This window comes from Bos indicus, chromosome 1, assembly GCF_029378745.1.
Source record: "Bos indicus isolate NIAB-ARS_2022 breed Sahiwal x Tharparkar chromosome 1, NIAB-ARS_B.indTharparkar_mat_pri_1.0, whole genome shotgun sequence".
Taxonomy (NCBI): Eukaryota; Metazoa; Chordata; class Mammalia; order Artiodactyla; family Bovidae; genus Bos; species Bos indicus.
The window spans coordinates 89,564,255-89,571,751 of record NC_091760.1 but is presented as its reverse complement, the minus strand read 5'-3'; the positions used below and the strand labels follow the sequence as shown (position 1 = coordinate 89,571,751).

General features: G+C 36.7%; 1 non-coding gene across 1 annotated transcript; it reads right to left on the bottom strand.

Annotated features, from left to right (window-relative positions):
* Positions 1–2,888: 2,888 nt before the first annotated feature.
* Positions 2,889–2,991, bottom strand: LOC139185299 (U6 spliceosomal RNA). Its single transcript, XR_011568920.1, has one exon. It is a non-coding gene; the product is annotated as a U6 spliceosomal RNA (small nuclear RNA).
* Between the last annotated feature and the right edge of the window lie 4,506 nt (positions 2,992–7,497).

Genomic DNA, 7,497 nt, shown 5'->3' with positions numbered 1-7,497 from the left:
CAGTTCAGTTCAGTTCAGTTATTCAATCAGTCCGACTCTTTGTGACCCCCATGGACTGCAGCATGCCAGGCCTCCCTATCCATCACCAACTCCTGAAGTTTACTCAAACTCATGTTCATTGAGTTGGTGATGCCATCCAAACATCTCATCCTCTGTTATTCCCTTCTCCTCCCACCTTCAATCTTTCCCAGCATCAGAGTCTTTTCCAATGAGTCAGTTCTTCACATCAGGTGGCCAAAGTATTGGAGTTTCAGCTTCAACATCAGTCCTACTAATGAATAATCAGGGCTGATCTCCTTTAGGATAGACTGGTTGGATCTCCTTGCAGTCCAAGGGACTCTCAAGAATCTTCTTCAACACCACAGTTCAAAAGCATCAATTCTTTGACACTCAGCTTTCTTTATAGTCCAACTCTCACATCCATACATGACTACTGGAAAAACCATAGCCTTGATTAGATGGACATTTGTTGGCAAAGTAATGTCTCTGCTTTTGAATATGCTGTCCAGGTTGGTCAAAACTCTTCTTCCAAGGAGTAAGCATCTTTTAATTACATGGCTTCAGTTACCATCTGCAGTGATTTTGGAGCCCCAAAAATAAACTCTGACACTGTTTCCACTGTTTCCCTATCTATTTGCCATTAAGTGATGGGACCACAAGCCATGATCTTAGTTTTCTGAATGTTGAATTTTAAGCTAACTTTTTCACTCTCTTCTTTCACTTTCATCAAGAGGCTCTTTAGTTCTTCTTCACTTCCTGCCATAAGGGTGGTGTCATCTGCATATCTAAGGTTATTGATATTTCTCCTGGCAAACATGATTCCAGCTTGTGCTTCATCTTGCCTAGAGTTTCTCTTGATGTATTCTGCATATAAGTTAAATAAGCAGGGTGACAATATACAGCCTTGATGTATTCCTTTCCAATTTGGAACCAGTCTATTGTTCCATGTCTTGTTCTAACTGTTGCTTCCTGACCTGCATACAGATTTCTCAAGAGGCAGATCAGGTGGTCTGGTATTCCTATCTTTTGTTGAATTTTAATCTGGTATTCCTATCTCTTGATGAGCTTAAAGCTCAACATTCAGAAAACTAAGATCATGGCCTATGGTCCCATCATTTCATGGCAAATAGATGGAGAAACAATGGAAACAGTGACAGACTTTATTTTGGTGGGGGCTGCAAAATCATGGAGATGGTGACTGAAACCATGAAAGATGCTTACTCCTTGGAAGTAAAGCTATGATGATCCTGGACAGCATATTAAAAAGCAGAGACATTACTTTGCCAACAAAGTAATAGTTGTTGCCATCTAATCAAGGCTATGGTTTTTCCAGTAGTCATGTATGGATGTGAGAGTTGGACTATAAGGAATGGTGAATGTCTAAGAACTGATGCTTTTCAACTATGGTTTTGGAGAAGACTCTTGAGAGTCCCTTGAACTGCAAGGAGATCCAACCAGTCCCTCCTAAAGGAAATCAATCCTGAATATTCATTGGAAGGACTGATGCTGAAGCTGAAACTCCAATACTTTGGCCTCCTTATGCGAAGAACTGACTCATTTAAAAGACTCTGATGCTGGAAAGATTGAAGGCAGGAGTAGAAGGGGATGACACAGGGTGAGATGGTTGGACGACATCACTGACTCTATGGACATGAGTTCGAGTAAACTCTGGGAGTTGGTGATGGATAGGGAGGCCTGGCGTGCTGCAGTTCTTGGGATTGCAACGAGTCAGACATGACTGAGCCACTGAACTGAAATTAACTGATACCTGAATGGTCTAGTGGTTTTTCCTACTTTTTCAATTTAAATCTGAATTTGGCAATAAAGAGGTCATTATCTGAGCCACCGTCAGCCCCCGGTCTTGCTTTTGCTGACTCTATAGAGCTTCTCCGTCTTTAGCTGCAAAGAATATAATCAATCTGATTTCAGTATTGACCATCTGGTGATGTTATCGTGTAGCGTCTTCTCTTGTGTTGTTGCAAGAGGGTGTTTGCTATGATCAATGTGTTCTCTTGGCAAAACTCTATTAGCCGTTGACCTACTTTATTCTGTACTCCAAGGCCAAATTTGCCTGTTACTCCAGGTGTTTCTTGACTTCCTACTTTTGCATTCCAGTCCCCTATAATGAAAAGGGAACTGTAATCACATTCTCTAAATCATATCTGTAATTGCACACTCTAAAACTAGTTTCCCACCTGAAAAGATTTGAATCCTTTTAAAAAGTATACTGATCCAGAGTGAGTTAGGATCTGCAGGACCTCACCACATACTTTTGTTTCTTTCAGAGAAATGGCAAAAGGATGTAGTGTTGGGAGGGAAAGTCATAGTTATACCCTAAAGCAGTGATTTCCATCAAATTTACCCAGATAGCTCTTAAAAATTCCCAGATACAGGGTCCCACCTCTGAGTCAAAAAATCTGAAGTATATCAGTAAAGTTTGTTTTTTCTAGTGACTTTTTTGTAACTGTGGTAAAATACACATAAAACTTACCATTTTAACAATTTTTAAATGTAAAATTTACTGGTATTAAGCACATTCACATTTTGATGCAAACATTTTACCATCCATATCTAGAACTCTTCTCATCTTGCAGAACTGAAACTCTATACCTTCATTTGCCCTTCTCCCAGCCCCTGGGCAGCTATTATTCCATTTCCAGCCACTATGAATTTGGTTACTCTAGTTATTTTATACAGGCAGAATCATACAGTATTTGTTCTTTTGTGACTGGCTTATTCCATTTAGCATGTTTCCCATAGTCCTTCATGTTGTAGTATGAGCCAGCATTTTCTTCCTGTTAAAGGCTGAATTATTTTCTATTGTTTGTGTGTGTAATATTTTGCTTGTCCATCCATCCATGATTGGACACTTCCCGAAATGACTTTTAAAAAATATGAAATTCTTTACAAATTTGTTTGTCATCCTTGCCCAGGCACCATGCTAATCTCTGATTGTTGCAGTTTTAGTGTACTGTTGCCAAACTCAGAACTCCAAGTAGTTTTGAGAAGCACCAATAAGGCAGTTTTTTCTAGCTGCAGGTTGGTGGAATATTAAGTCAATTTACTTGATGACCAGTATTTTACAAAGACACAGAATAGAAGAAAATACAACTAAAATTTGTAATAATAAGTCAATGTATTATTTCAAATATTTGTTTCTGTATCTATGCATGTTTGTTGCAAAGGAGGGTGGCATGTGTACTATGTGAGGATATAAACTCGTTGCTTTTAGTTGCATTTCTTATAGTTGCTCTCAATCAAAAAAATGTGAAAGCCACCTGAGAATCAGAATGCAGAATATGATTATATGATAAGTAAGTTGACACCATGTTCTCAGCTTGAAACATGCTATAAAATTACAATAGCCATGATTTTACTGTGAATATATTCAAAATAAGAGAACCTGAAAAGAGAAAAGATTGAGAAATGTCTTCTATGAATTGATTTGGACTCCATAGTTCAGAGAGGTCTGCGTGTTGCTTATTAATGAATCATTTTCATAATACAGTATCAGGAGTTATATATGAATTTGGCCTCTCTCTGATACACTAAGCTTTTATAGACTCCAGAAGTAGATAAAGAATTGCTAATGGCAGTAATGAAGAGGTGTGAATGCCACCAGCAATTCAGGATTTGGTTCCAGCTCAGGAAACACACCACCAAAATCAAAATTAATTTCCCCTTTGGCATTTTTCTCAACCATATGTGGTTTTTAAATTATTGTGGTAACTTGTCTCAGTGTATTGAAAATATACAGGATATATTTATCTAAGATAAATATGATTTTGCCTGGAATGTTTTCTGAAATAATAGCACACAATATGCATCAGAAAATAAGGCAATTATATACTAATATAACTGTTTTTGAATTGTATTTGGTTCTGCCAGAATTTATAAAACATATATGTTTAACAGATGTAAATGTTTTTATTAGATCATATGGAACATAATCATTCATCTGCCTTTTAAAGACGTGTGGAACTCCTTTTCATCACAAGGAGTGTTATTTCTGTATTGCCTTAGATGTTCAGTATATGACTCTATCTCAAATCCTCTGTGAGTTGCCTGATGCTGACACTGGCATTAATACAGGCAAGCATAGTATTCCTAAGTAACCAAATATCATCCTTTGTTTTAATTCACAAGGAAGATGCTGGGATAGATGAATGAATGGAAAGAGATAGATATATGATAGATAGTATTAATATATAAAAGGGTAAGTTAAATATACAATTAAAATTTTTAAAAATATAGATACAGACTTTCAATGCATAATGAGAATTATGTTCATAATTATGATACCTACTTGTGTTTAAGAAAACTTTATATTATGTATCTTCATTGATCCTCAGTGCTATGTAAAAAAGACCAAACTGTACACATTTTAAAAAAGAAAAACCAGATACAGACATTAACAACCTTACCAACTCACAAACCAGGGATATATCAGAAGCAGGAATCAGTTCCTGAGGACTGACTTTCAGTCCAGGTATTATTTTACTAAACTGCTGCATGAAGCATCATCATTATTGTTTATTTTGTTCTTGTTATTGTTGTTCAGTCACTCAGTCCGACTCTTTGTGACTTCATGGACTGCAGCAAGCCAGGCTTCCCTGTCGTTCACCATCTTCCGGAGATTGCTTAAAATCTTGCTTAAAACTTTGTTCTTGAAATCTCTCAATTTCAGGACAAGGCACTTTGGCCAATTAGTTAAGCTCTGATTTAAAAATTATTGATAATTATCACAAATTACTAGATAAGAACTACAGAGCAAAAATAATTTTATTCTTTATTTTGCAAACATGTGCTCAGTGGAGCTTCCCAAATCAGAGTGTTTCAGAATCAGCTACAGGGTCCTGAACAGCACACAGACTTGTGTGTTGCTCAGTAATCTCTCTTCTCCTAAAGGTCTACAGCTGATCGGGGTGCCTAGGTAGGTTTGAGAACTGCTGCTTTAGAAAACTACTTTGAATGGCATTAAAACATGTATAATATCATATAAGAAACGAATCGCCAGTCCAGGTTCGATGCAGGATACAGGAAGCTTGGGGCTGGTGCACTGGGATGACCCAGAGGGATGGTATGGGGAGGGAGGTGGGAGGAGGGTTCTAGATGGGGAACACGTGTACACCCACGGTGGATGCATGTTGATGTATGGCAAAACCAATACAATATTGTAAAGTAAAATAATAATTAAAATAAAATAAAAGGGAGGGAATGTAAAAAAAAGAAAAATACTTTGGAGTAATTTTGGTGAAATACCTATAAGGAAAATCAAATAAAAGATAATAACATGTTTTATTTACCTCCCATAGGCCACAAGTCTGAAGAAAATGCTGGTTTTGATTAGCCAAAAGTTTATAGAAATAGGAGATTTTTTGTTTAAGAAAAACAAAACATAATTATGAAGACAAAATTAGTTATAAAAAGGAGTATTTACTACCAAATTATTACAAATGCATTTTTAAAAAGCTTTAAAGCACAAATATCTGCCTGACATAGTGCTGTGCTTAACAATATCCTGAAATCACTCTCCATTAGTTCATAAATATCTTCCTCTTTCCTTTTAAATAAAAGAATATCTATTGTGTGGATGTATTATACCATAATTATTCAACAACTTATGAGTGGGCATTTAGGATGTTTCCAATATTTTCAATCACAGTTAAAACAAGCTTCTGTATTACATATTTTCATATTATTTGAGATGTATCTTCAGGAAAAACTCCTGGAAGTTGAGTCACTGGGTCAAAATGTAAACACGAATGTAGTTACTTTAGATGTTGTAAAATGACATCCCAGAAGAATTGTACCAATTTTCTTTCCATCAGCAATATGTGAAAGTGCCTGTGTCCCCACAACCCTGCAAAAGAGGATGCTATTTTTTAAATTTTTTTTACCAGTGTGACAGGTGAGAGATGACATCTTAATGTAGTTTTAATTTGCATTTCTCATGAGTGAAGTGAACATTTATTCATATGTTTAAAGGTTATTTTTATAAATTTCTTGTGAATTGATAAGACAGTTTTTAAAATAGAGGATTGAAATATTCAGGTTTTTTACCTAGGTGTGATAAATATACTATCAAATTCTATATGCTGATTTTTAACTCCATAAAATACATTTCAAAATTACCATAAATAGTGCAATTATAAGATTAAACTACTGATAATGACTTGTTATTTTCTTGCTGAATGATAAATCTTAAAGGTATGTATCTTAATAATTCACAAAGCCAGACTAGAAAAGAAAAAGAATGAACCAATTCCATCAATATACAATGATAAAATTAGGAATATTTGCTAAGGAGTCAATCCTTCCCCTTCATGGATCACAGCCTTGTTGTGGCAAAGGGGCTTGTGTATCTCAATAAAACTATGAGCCATGCTGTGCAGGGCCACCCAAGACAGACAGGTCATGGTTAAGCGTTCTGACAATACGTGGTCCAAGGCTGGTGGAAATGGCAATCCACTCCGGTATTCTTTGCTGGAAATCCTCATGAACAGCATGAAAAGGCAAAAAGATATGAGGCTGGAGGATGAGCTCCCCAGGTTGGAAGATGTCCAATATGCTACTGGGGAAAAGCAGAGGGCATTACTAATAGCTCCAGAACGAATGAACTGGCTGGGCTAAAGTAGAAACAATCCTCAGTTGTAGATGTGTCTGGTGGTGAAAGTAAAGTTCAGTGCTGTAAAGAACAATATTGCATAGGAACCTGGAATATTAGGTCCATGAATCAAGGTAAACTGGATATGATCAAACAGGAGATAGCAAGACTGAACATCAACATCTTAGGAATCAGTGAACTAAAATGGATGGGAATGGGTGAATTTAATCAGATGACAATTATACCTACTCCCATTGACAAGAATCCCTTAGAAAAAGTGGAATAGCCCTCAGAGTCAACGAAAGAGTCTGAAATGCAGTTCTTGGGTGAAATCTCAAGAGAAAACGTGATCTCAGTTTGTTTCCAAGGCAAAGCATTCAACATCACAGAAATCTAGGTCTATGCTGTATACTGTCACTCTGCTTATTAAACTTCTATGCAGAGTATATCATGCGAAATGCCAGGCTGGGTGAAGCTTAAGCTGGAATCAAGATTGCCAGGAGAAATATCAATAACCCCAGATATACAGATGACACTACCCTAATGGCAGAAAGCAGAGAGGGACTAAAGAGCCCCTTGATGAAGGTGAAAGAAGAAAGTGAAAAAGCTGGCTTGAAACTCAACAGCATTATAAAAAACTAAGATCATTGCATCTGGTCCCATCATTTCATGCAAATAGAAAGAAAAAGTAGAAGCAGTGACAGATTTTCTTTTTTGGGGATCTAATATCATTGTGGATGGTGACCACAGCCATGTCATTAAAAACATTTGGTCCTTGGATGAAAAGCTATGACAAACCTAGGCAGCATATTAAAAAGCAGAGACATCACTTTGCTGACAAAGGTCCATATAGACAAAGCTATGGGTTTTCCAGTAGTCATGTATGAACG